Source organism: Stenella coeruleoalba (genome assembly GCF_951394435.1).
Source record: "Stenella coeruleoalba genome assembly, chromosome: 7".
Lineage (NCBI taxonomy): Eukaryota > Metazoa > Chordata > Mammalia > Artiodactyla > Delphinidae > Stenella > Stenella coeruleoalba.
The window spans coordinates 53,095,936-53,108,526 of record NC_137153.1 but is presented as its reverse complement, the minus strand read 5'-3'; the positions used below and the strand labels follow the sequence as shown (position 1 = coordinate 53,108,526).

Genomic DNA, 12,591 nt, shown 5'->3' with positions numbered 1-12,591 from the left:
CATATTTAAAGAGGGATGAAGTAGACCAACCTCAAGTTGGTGAGAAATGGCATAGTTTTCAAGGCACACCTGGGGTGGGAGTCAGCATTGTTGCTGTCCTTGGAAGATAAAATCTGTCAGCGTCTTGCTCTATTTCTCTTGCTGTGCGGTTTTAAGTTGTGCGTTCTGCTCTTAGAGCGAAGACTATGAAATGTGTTTTTATCTTCCAGGAAGTCTTCAGAATCAGTGCTTTTGATAATCTTATTTCAAGGGACTTGGGTACAAGATGTGTTCACATTGCTGAGTTTTTCTTTTTTTTTTTACTTTTTTTTATGCTTTGATGCCAGTGTTTCTTTTTTTTTAACATCTTTATTGGAGTATAATTGCTTTACAATGTTGTGTTAATTTCTGCTGTATAACAAAATGAATCAGCTACACATATACATATATCCCCATATCTCCTCCCTCTTGAGTCTCCCTCCCACCCTCCGTATCCCACCCCTCTAGGTGGTCACAACAATGCTGAGTTTTTAATGTACAACATGTCTACACTATAGCTATGAGAATATTATGGACAGACCTAAATCTCTGGACCTTTTTTCTTGTCACATTAGTTGAAGGAAACAGAGCTTTTCTCAAATCTTTCAGATATTTTTTGAACAGTTAAAAACATTACTTATATGCATAAAGTAAAAGGGAGCATGTTCCACCCTCACCCTCCAAAAAAATCAGTAGCCTCCAAAAAAATTAACACCAAATTCTCTTCTCTCTGACCACTAAGAGCACAGTTGGAAGACTGTGCTAGTTGTCTCTGGATGCTCTCACATGACTTTCTTTCCTGGAGTTGTAATGAAGCCCAGCTAGACGCCCCAGGATCAGCTCTATAGTTAACCCAAGTCAGGTGTCCTAACTTGCAGCAAGAGAGTACTCACCATGAAGAACCGTGACAAGGCTCAGTAGGAAGGAGGGGTAACGGGATTTGTACATGGTTTGAGCTTGGTTTACCTGATTCTAAGGAACTCAGGGAAGAGGGTATCAGCTCAGGATTAAAATGTATGAGCTCATGTGAACTTGTGTTTTTTCTAGAGGTTCTAGGAACACAGTGGAGCTTGGGTAGTCCTTGCTGCCTTTTTTTTTTTTTTTTTAATTTATTTTTGGCTGTGTTGGGTCTTTGTTTCTGTGCAAGGGCTTTCTCTAGTTACGGCGAGCGGGGGTGACTCTTCGGTGCAGTGTGTGGGCTTCTCATTGCGGTGGCTTCTGTCACTGCAGAGCACGGGCTCTAGCACACAGGCTTCAGTAGTTGTGGCATGCGGGCTCAGTAGTAGTGGCACATGGGCTTAGTTGCTCCACGGCACGTGGGATCTTCCCGGACCACGGCTCGAACCCATGTCCCCTGCATTGGTAGGCGGATTCTTAACCAATGCACCACCAGGGAACTCCTGTTTGGGTCATCTTTGATTTCTTTCATCAGTGTCTTATAGTTTTCTGAGTACAAATCTTCTGCCTCCTTAGGTAGGTTTATTCCTAGGTGTTTTATTGTTTTTGATCTGATGGTAAATGGGATTGTTTTCTTGATTTCTCTTTCTAATCTTTCATTGTTAGTGTATAGGAATGCAAGAGATTTCTGTGTATTAAGTTTGTATCCTGCAACTTTACCAAATTCATTGATGAGCTCTAGTAATTTTCTAGTAGCATCTTTAGGATTTTCTCTGTATAGTATCATGTCATCTGCAAACAGTGACAGTTTTACTTCTTTTCTAATTTGCATTCCTTTTATTTCTTATTCTTCTCTGATTGCTGTGGCTAGGACTTCCAAGGTTATGTTGAATAATAGTGGTGAGAGTGGACCTCCTTGTCTTGTTCCTGATCTTAGAGGAAATGCTTTCAGTTTTTCACCATTGAGAATGATATTTGCTGTGGGTTTGTTGTATATGCTCTTTATTATGTTGAGGTAGGTTCCATCTATGCCCACTTTCTGGAGAGTTTTCTTCATAAATGGGTGTTGAATTTTGGCAAAAGATTTTTCTGTATCGAGATGATCATATGCTTTTTATACTTCAACTTGTTGATGTGGTGTATCACACTGATTGATAAGCTATTGAATTTTAATTTAACTTTACAACTAAGTTTTCAGAGTGACTTTTAATTACTATATTTACTTATATAAACAGGAATGTAGCAAACTACATATTCAAATAAAATTTATAAACTTTATAGTACTGCCAAGGTATAGATACACTTAAAAATCATTCAAAATCATTGAAATTTTAAAATTATTTTCTTGGGCTTCCCTGCTGGAGCAGTGGTTAAGAGTCCACCTGCCGATGCAGGGGACACGGGTTCGTGCCCCGGTCCCAGAATATCCCACATGCCACGGAGTGGCTGGGCCCGTAAGCCATGGCCGCTGAGCCTGCGCGTCCGGAGCCTGTGCTCCGCAACGGGAGAGGCCACAACAGCTAGAGGCCCGTGTACCGCAAAAAAAAAAAAAAAAAAAAAATTATTTTCTTAATATTTATTTTTAGGTACTTAACTTTTAATTTTGTTTCATATCATACAATAAAATTTTTTCAGAAAATAATTTTTAATTTCACTGCTGCTAGATATTCATCTAGATATTGTAAACATTTTTTTCTGTTAAGCACTTGCTGTAATTACGGATGTGTTGAACAACTTCAGTAGAATTAAATGATAAAATATAAACTTTTTCGTATTTAATATGCAAATACAATTTTCTATTTGTATTTAATTCCCATAGCGCAAATCATACTGAGACTCAAACATAAGCAACATCCACAAGACAGCCAATGGGAGCTCAGAAGTAAGTAAAGGCCACCTCTTACATATTACTTTGAGATCAAGCAAATGATGGAGAGAAAGTCCTCCAATGAGCCATCAAGTCACCATACTGTGGAGCACTGATCGTGTATGCAGTTTGTTTATCTTCCATGAACTCAGTGTCAAGGCTTCTTGGATGTATGATACACAAGAAAAGACAAAAATGAATACTAAGGAATAAGATTTTGTTGTATAGGGTTAAGCTTTGGACTGCCACAGCATTGTAATAGCAAAATTTGTCATACCCCTAAAAACTAATGTTTGTACCCATGGAAGCAGTTAGCATCCCCAGTGAGAATGCATGATTTAGCAGTCATCATCAATTTGAATCTTTCTATTTTTGCATTAAATTTCAAATTTCCTTAAGGACTTTTAGAGGTGCCAATCCAAGTCTATCCTTTTCAAACCAAAGGAAACCATCTTCATAATTAATTTAGAACCGAATAAATATTATGTCGTGGAAAGAATTAACTTTCAGCTCCAATCTTTAATACGTTTTATTTTGCAGTGGAAGTTATGTTGCTTCAGCCCTCTACATTCCCATCTTCAAACAATAGGTATGTGACCATCTTTGGCAAAGCAGCTCTGCAGTAACTGACTGGACTCTGTCTTATTCTCTGCGGTATCATGGGCACCAGGCGCAGTGTAATCACTCAACAAGTAGTTTTTACTAAAGCAATTTCTTAGATTTTCTCCTCCTACTGGAAGTCATTTGCAAATGACCAAGCTGTTTTGCTTCATCAGGGCCATATTTGCTGGGATTATAATCGAAATGGCTAATATTTCCACTCTTCCCTTACTGGTATCAGTCATGCCTACTGAGTTTATTGCTAAAACCACTAGGATTATGTTTCCTTTAAGGTGCATATGGCTCTGGGCATTCAAGTTGCAGCACAATTTTCAGCCTGTGCCTGGCACTATATTAAACTCATGAAGATGGCCTCATCTCTAATTTGCCCTCTACTAGGTTATAATAGAAAAGAACTAGCCTGGTGTCATATACAGAGGCACCTATCTGAACTCAGACTCTTCCTGAATCTCACAGCTCACAGTAACCAGACGCATATTACTCCTTAGTGGATCTTTATTGATGTGGCAATTACTACGTTTCTCCTGAGAACCTTTGGAGACTCTTCACAGAGAATGACGACTGATCTGTTGCATCCTGTATCTTCATTCCATTCCATGGGAGAGTGGGCTCCTTTCAGTTTGATTTCCAAAATTTGGCCAGTAATAACTAAAGCATGACTTCAGGTCCCAAACCATGAGTTTGGATTCTGAGTCCTTGGTCTGCTCTTTTTTTCTGCTAACCTGCCCTTTCATCTTTATTTACTCAGCATGAATGTATTCTTACTTCTAAATGACAGGTATGTAGCCTTTAAAGACCTTTATGTTCTTAAGGTTTGGTACCCCACAAGATTCATTAAAGTCCTAATCCCCAAAGTGATGGTGTTAGGTGGTGGGCCCTTTGGGAGGTGATTAAGTCATGACGATGGAGGCCTCACAATTGGAATTAGTGCCCTTTTAAAAGAGGTCTCAGGTAAATCCCCCAGTCTCTGCCAAGGAGAAGTGGACAGTGTGTGACCTGGAAGCAGGCTTTCAGCAGAACTGGACCACGCTGACACCCAGATCTTGGATTTCCAGACTATGGAACTGTGAGTAATCTCTGCTCTTTACAAACTACCCAGTCTATGCTATTTTGTTGAAGATGCCCAAATAGTAAGACATGTCCTGACCTATTGTATCCTCAGAATACCTTCCAGGAGTGTGTAAAATACCTAAAGGGAGAGACACCATCTTACCCAACCGCCGTTTCCTAGACAGCTAGTCCAGTCCCTATCATTTCAGGAGCTCAATCATATATTTGATAGATATATTTGATAGATATGACGTGAAAGGACAGTAATCTACACATACTTTAAAATTCTTTATGGTTCTACAAGGGAAGTTACAATGGAATATTGTGTGAGGTATTTTTTAAAAGACTTTGCAGCACTATTTTCTTCAAGTTAGCATTTTCAGTATTTAGCAGATAAGGATGAGAATCACGGGCCTGGACATGAATGGAAGACCCACTCTCCACTTTTATTTAGTTCAGTCATCCTCAAGTACTTTCAAGGAGCTACGTGGCCCTACTTTTCTTGTCTCTCTCAGGCAAAAAGGAAACAACTTGTGTCTACACTTGCGGATATTTTCCTTGTTAGTCTGTGCCTTTGGGAATGAACTTGAATGCTTCTTTCAAAGAGTCAATCACGCTGTGAACTCTGATGAGTGACATCCATGTCATCATACCTAAGTTGAAATTGTGTAGTCAGACCCCAAGTCAACTTTTTTTTATAATGTGAGTGTAAGCAAGAACATTGTTTTGGTTTCTTTTCTCTAGAATGTCATTAGTACAAATAGTATAAAACTGAAAAGTAGTCTTATTCATTGAACTTGTCTCCTCTTCCATTAGTCACCCAATAACTTCTTTGCACTTAGATTCCCATGGTAATAGATTCAGACCAACTAATGTGAGCAGAGGTGATATTGCCCTATACTGTCTTGGCCCTTGAAAACATCCCATGTAATCCCCATACTTTTTCCTTTACCACTGAGTGGAATAGACTCACACACCACAAATCGGAAATCACACGTTGAATAGAGCAACGCCACACAATAGAGGGCACCCATGTCCCTACATCACTGTTTAGAGGAGGCCAGCTAGAAAATTCATCTGATTAGGAATGCCTGCATTTTTCTCTTAAGGATGGAAAGATAAATTTCTATGCTGACCCAATTACTGACATCTTTCTGTTTCTCTGTGACAGCAGCTAGCATGAAATTAACTGACAAATGTGTTGAACAGCATACTATGCTAACAACCTTTCCATTTTAAAATAAACGTCATAGTTGGAAATCCAAATACCCTCCAAGAAGTTACACAGATTTTAGAAAGCACATTGTAAAATTACTTGTATAAGAAAATAGATTGTGTTCTTCTTTGTAAATATATTTTTGTAAACTCGTGATACTTCAGATATTTTTCAGCATGTGCAGAAATATGAGTGGACGTATCTTAGAGGACTAAACAGACAATCATTTGAGTAGAAGTGTCACAGGTGTACCTTTCTTCTTTATTTGTTGACAGTAATTGGAGAATTATTACATGAGAGAAAGGAACACTTTAATTTCTCCTCTGATAACCTCCCAGGCACAGGGGCTGTATTCGTTTTCCTTCAGATAGAGATGGATTCTTTGGAAATATTTCGGGACAACAATTCCCAAATATGGACAGTCCAGATTGTCATTTTCCACTTGCTTATGCAGTAGTTCCAAGGTGTGATCAAGGCTAGAGGGTAGTTTATGGAGTAGGGTGTTGTTCCAAGCAGCTTGGCTTTCCTCCTCGTTGAAGAAGTTACCATCTGCTGGAGCGTCAGATGGTGGTAGCCGGTGCCTTGAGTCGTCAGGATTTCTGTGATATTCCCTCTTTTCCAAGGAAATTTGAAGTCGGTTCTGTCCTCTAGGCATGACTGAAACGGGATCTTCTTCATCTGTCTCAAAAGTATGAAGAGTTCCCTGTTCTGTAGGCTCTGGATCCAAGGCAAGTTCCAGCCAAGAGGGCGAGCAGGGATGGAGCAGAGTATCACTCCTGCCACTAGCAAATAGATCTGGGCCATTGAGAATTTCAGTGGTTCACGAGATGGCCGCGAGGGGCGCGCGGGCACCACTAAATAATTAGCGGGAAGGTTCCTTACCTGGACCCCGGAACAGTGCGCTTCTCTAGGCGTCGGCTAATGGGCGCCGGATGTCTTTTGATGGGTTCGGCTAGGGAAAGGCTGACTTATGAGAGTTTGCAGTTTCCGCGGTTTGGGCAGCCCGAGAGAAGGTTGAGTTGCATCCTCATGGAGCAACTTTATACTGATTTAATAGTGAGAAAAAAACTTTTGTCTTCGCGATGCTGAGTTCTCAAGTGGGAGGCTTGTCGTGGCCGCGCTAGCGACAATTTTGTCTGGTTGGAAGCGGGAACCTTGCGTTTTCGGGCTTTCCCCTGAGTTTTGTGCTTTATTTTCGCGCAGAAACTTGAGCGAGGCCATTTTTGGGAAAGAAGCCGTTTTCTGACGGGTTTGAAGCTGGGAAGCGAGTTGGGGCCGATTTTACAGATTCGGGCTCGTTTCTGGCGCTATGCTGCCACGGCTCAGAGCAAGGGGAACGCGGCGGCCGCGATGAGACGCCCGGACGGTGTTGGGGACGCTCTGGGGGTGAGTCGGAGCGCGGCCACCACCGGGGCCGAGGACGCGGGAGCTGAGCGTGCCTGTAGATGCTCTGGGACTTCATGGTGTCTTTCAAGGATACAGCGTTAATGTGGGGGAGGATGTACTGAATAACTGAAAGGTAGGAACATTAAAAAACTCACAGGGGGCTTCCCTGGTGGCGCAGGGGTTGAGAGTCCGCCTGCCAATGCAGGGGACACGGGTTCGTGCCCCGGTCCGGGAGGATCCCACATGCCGCGGAGCAGCTGGGTCCGTGGGCCATGGCCACTGGGCCTGCGCGTCCGGACCCCGTGCTCCGCAACGGGAGAGGCCACAGCAGTGAGAGGCCCGACGGGAGAGGCCACAGCAGTGAGAGGCCCGGTACCGCAGGAAAAAAAAAAAAAACTCACAGCATTTTATTTTTTATATTTTTAAATTAAACTTACATTGCGTGATTAAAATTAAATATTTTAGAAGTTTTTATATTTTAAGATATTTTCTGAAAATATTTAAATCTTGAAGGTAGGATATTAAAATATATGGGTATTAAAACAGCATTTTATTAAACTATTTAAACTATAGTTTCTTTATACTAAAACAAGAATTTAATATAATTTTACTTTCCTAGCTTTAATGGAAGCAAACTCATTAATATTTTCAAGACTACTTCTTTACTTGTTTGAGAGAACTGCAGTGTTTGACAAGTTCTTGTGACTCTATGAAGTCTTAAATAATTTTTATTTAACTCGAGTTTCTGAAACCCCTTTCCCAGGACTCCAGCTTGACTGTAGTGTAGAAAGAAGAGTTATTAGTGTCCTGGACAAGAAGCTCAGGACATTTACCAGGTCTGATCTTCTCATTTTCTCTGGTAAGAATTTTATAGACTAAACAGAAATTACCCAAATTTCACTGGCAATGTGAAGCCTTCCTCTGTAAGACTGTCAGCGTCATCCAAATGCAGGGTCATTTCTGTCTTTATTTAAAATTTTGACATTTTCTTCAGCATGTATGTTGTGGTGTTTCCATTTTTATATATTGCGTTAAAATATGATTTATCTTGATCACTTAGATTTGGTGCCTTCTTACATTCCATGCTTGAGGGAAGCCCTCCCTTTCTTTACCCAAATAGCCAGGAAATAGCTTTCGAAGTAATGTTGTGATCTTCCATAGCTAAAAATATAGGAATGGCCCATTTCTCGTCACCCTCTGCCCCATGTACATTTTATAACCCATTTCCTGGTCCCCATAACATTTAAAAACACCTTTGTCTTAAAATAATAATAAAATAGTCTCATCCTGAGACTGAGGATGAGGGAAGGGACCGTTGATCTCATTTATACTATTCACAGAGCAGCCATTTCTCCTCGATGCTGGTTCTCTGCAAATGTTTCAAGTGCTGTAGGATTTCTCTCCTTAATGTACCAGGCACTGCTCTAGGCCTGGAAACTTGGGGTTTGCTCCTTCGCAGTCCAGAAGGCAATCCCTCTCCTGCAGTTTGCATTTGGGGCCTCAACACGCAGACCCCTGACAGTGTTAAGGGAGCGGCAGTCAAAGCCTCTCTTGGCGGGGCTGATCATGGACTCTGCAAGTTACTATATGTCACATTAATGCTAAAGGCAGCTATGTTCACTAAATTCAGATTCTCAGACTATAATTTGCAAACTTCATTTAATCTTTACATTTGCCTGTGTGACAACTACTTGAGTTGTCTCAGTTTTTTAGAAGAGGAAATCAAAATCTGATGTCATTTAAATTGAGGAGCCCCAGATTTTTGTCAGAGTGGAGCCTTCTGCTGCTCCCAGGCCCTCCTCTTCATCAGCTCTGAGCACTGGCCCTCAGCTGCACTGAGCACGTGGTGCTTCCCTCATCCTAATCCTGCCTCTAAAGTCTGTCTTCCCTGCTCCCTGGAGGGCAGTCACCATCCCTGCCTTACTTTTCTGGAATCCATATTGCCAAGCACATTGTCACATATATATGTGGTGAGCACACTTTTGGTGACAGAAGGAAGAGAATGGTATGAATTAGACCTTAGTGTTAACATTTATGCCACTCTTATCCATAGACTATGTCTGGAAACATGAGCTATGACTCCTATAAAGTCATGTGGAAGAATTCAAATCTAATGTCTTAGCCCCTTAAATGGGAAATGGAGAGAGGCGAGGCTAGTTGTATTTTGGTGCATTACAAAGCATGAACGTACAGTAAAATGTCAAATGTCTAAGTACTCTTATTAGAATTTTAAAAGACACAGATTGAGACTCAGATTTTATTTCAACCTTGGGTCTCATTTGGATGAGTACATCCTATTGGATTTATACTCTGTCCTTTTCCATGAATGTGTTTAATTTCCAGTGTAATACACAAAAAAGGCATTGAAGTTGCGACATTATCTGTTGCCGATAAATTGGAAGAGAAATTGGAAAAAGTGGAAAGAACATTGGCATGAGTACAGAATTGAGAACCTTGTACTATTTAAGAATCTCATTTGCAGGCAGGTACTCAGAGCAGCTGGATACAGGCTCCCACAGCCAGACACCTGCATCACCAGGCTCACCGGGGCCTGCCACCCTCCTCACTGAGGACACCCAGGATGATGTTCTCCAGCCCTGTCTGCACCCTTAGCTGTGACCAGCCCCGAACCTTGGCCTGCCAAAGCAGGAGACCCTCACAAGTTCTGCACCTAATGGAAGAATCTTTCCATTGTTTTCCTGCCTGAAGGACAAGAATGTTTTCAGGTTCCTCCAGGAGCAGCCAGTTGCAAATAGCTCAGGCCACCTCTTTCTCCATGTGGTAATCTAGCAGATCTTCAACTTTTTCAGCAGAGAGGGATGATAATCCTCATTGGACTGATCAGCAGCTAGAATTGTTGGCGACCTGTTTGGTGCAGAAAATGGAGATGGAAAGACTTTCTGAGCAATGAGGACTCCAGCCAGACTTTGAAGAACTCCTTCCAAAGTACCAGGCTCAGGGAATTCCCTGGTGCTCCAGTGGTTTGGACTCGGCGCCTTCACTGCTGTGCCTCGGATTCAGTCCCTGATCCCACAAGCTGCTGGACGTGGCCAAAAACAACAAAAAGGACAAAAAAAAAAAAACCCAAAATAAACGCAAAGTACCAGGGTCGATCTGAGAAGCAAAGTACACAACTGCTGTGCCTGGGACATTGTCATACTGGAAGTTAAGACATGAAAATTAGTAAATGATTTCTTTGCATTAATAAGCTCATCAGAAAACTCAGGAAGTTGAAAAGGAGACTTTAGCTTCCACAATATGTCTCATCTACAGTCCTCCCTCAGTACCCGAAGGGGAGAGGTTCCCGGACCTCCACGGATACCTTGGATCTTCAAGTTCCTTATATAAGCTGGTATAGTATTTGCATATAACCTACATACATCTCCCATATACTTTAAATCACCTCTAGATTACTTATAATACCTAATACAATGTAAATGCTATAAATAGTTGCTGGCACATGGCAAATTCAAGCTTTGTTTTTTGGAACTTTCTGGAACTTTTTTTTCAAATATTTTCAACCTGTAGTGGTTGAACCCATGTATTTGGAGGGCTGACTGCACTTATTAGTGGCCTCAATCTTGTAAATATTTACTCAGTTCAAAGACTTTTTTGTCTGCTTCCGTTAAAAAATATACTGAGTCATTTTGGCAGATTTTTATCAATAATAAGAAACTGTAGTTTTGAATAGAAAGAAATTTCAATTTGTAATAATTAGTATTTATTAGGATAATTGCTATATTTGCAAATTTTACTATTTATTTTATAATATGACAAGCTTTCCCTTTTGTTTTATTTTGCTTTGTGGGGCTGCTTTATATATTAAGTGCTCAGTCTTAACTTTTTTTTTTTTTTGGCCGCACGCGGCATGTGGGATCTTAGTTCCCTGAGCAGGGATCACACCCATGCCCGCTGCAGTGGAACCACAGTCTTAACTGCTGGACTGCCAGGGAAATCCGCTGAATCTTACTTTTGCTTTTATTTTCTTATTTTTTTATTGGAGTATAATTGCTTTAAAATGTTGTGTTAGTTTCTGCTGTACAATGAAGTGAATCAGGTATATGTCTACAAATATCCCCTCCCTCTTGGACCTCCCTCCCACCCATCCCCCATCCCACCTAGGTCATCACAGAGCACCGAGCTGAGCTCCCTGTGCCAAACAGCAGGTTCCCCCTAGCTATCTGTTTTACACTTGGTAGTGTATATACATCAATCCTAATCCCCCAGTTTATCCCACCCTCCCCTTCCCCCTCCACCATGTACACACTTCTGTTCTCTATGTCTACGTCTCTATTCCTGCCCTGCAAATAGGTTCCTCTGTACCATTTTTCTAGATTCCACATATATGCGTTAATATACGATATTTGTTTTTCTCTTTCTGGCTTACTTCACTCTTTTGCTTTTAAAGAGGTGCACAGTGCCCTTAAACCTTCAGTCACCCTTAAAATCCAAAAGGCATATAAATAGTTTCGTCAATTCTGTTTATGTTTTTGCCGATATCCCAGTAGGAACTGAAAGGAAATGCCATTTTTTGATGCCATTTCTTTCCTGGAAAGTTGAACTTGCCACCATGGGAAACCACTGCTTCAGCCAGCAAACATGGAATCGCCACACAGAGCCTGTATCTTCTCATTTTTCACTCTGGATCAAAATGTCACACAGGTGCTTCAGATTGGCAAAGTCTTATTCAAGTGCCTGCATTCTATCTGCAAAGGAGGCTAGAAATTTGCATTGGGTCTCCTACATTGGTAAATTAGTGTTCTATTGATGCATAATTAATAACCTAAAAATTTAGTGGCGTTAACCACTAGTCTATTACCTAACAGTTTTTATGAATCAAGAATTTGAGAGCACTTTCAGTGGGCTCAGGGTCTCTCATGAGGTGGCGGTCAGGATGTCAGCTGGCCTGCAGTCACCTGAAGGCTTGACTTGGGTTGGAGGATCTGCTTCTAACATGGGTCATTCACATGACCACTGCCAGGAAGCCTCAGTTCCTCATCACAGTCACCTGAGCCCCTCCACTAAGCTTTGTGATGTGTCCTCACAACAGCTGGCTTCTACCAAAGTGAGTGATGAAAACCAGAAGTGGAGAAGGCAGTAAATTGTTTTATGACAGAGTCTTATAAGTTACACACCATCACTTCAACCTGTGTTGTGTATTGATTAGAGGGAAGTTGCTACATCAAGCACATAGTGAAGGGAAGGGACAGGAAAGAGTATGAGACAGTCTGTGACTATATTTTAAAACAACTGCAATGAAAGAAATAGGATTCATAAGGTAGGCATATCCCTTCATGTAGAAAGGCTGTTGTACAGATGATGGGTGGCCATGAGTATGATGTCAGAAGAAGAATCTGTGATGATTTATTGGCTATGGGCTTTGAGGAAGTTGAGAACTCAATGATAATGTCCATGTCTCTATCCTGGGCTGCAGAATGATTGGGGCCCATTCACACAAGGAACATAGAAGGGTGAGAAAGTTTGGAAAATATGTATTCAATTTTGAACACGTGAAGTGGAGATATTCTAGATATTC

At 41.2% G+C, this 12,591-nt stretch overlaps 1 protein-coding gene and 1 pseudogene across 3 annotated transcripts in view; one reads left to right on the top strand and one right to left on the bottom strand.

Moving 5' to 3' along the window:
• Positions 1-12,591, top strand: part of LOC307188701 (uncharacterized protein) — an 85,101-nt gene that overhangs the window by 70,908 nt on the left and 1,602 nt on the right. For both annotated transcript variants that reach the window (XM_079926183.1, XM_079926182.1), the window contains 5 exons: positions 2,735-2,797; positions 3,323-5,155; positions 6,873-7,188; positions 7,819-7,914; positions 9,538-10,407. The gene's annotated coding sequence lies outside the window, so the exon portion shown is untranslated. The remainder of the gene's footprint in view (positions 1-2,734; positions 2,798-3,322; positions 5,156-6,872; positions 7,189-7,818; positions 7,915-9,537; positions 10,408-12,591) is intronic.
• LOC307188696 (interferon alpha-8-like) lies at positions 5,142-6,876 on the bottom strand (annotated as a pseudogene). The gene has a single exon. The product of its transcript is annotated as an interferon alpha-8-like (transcript).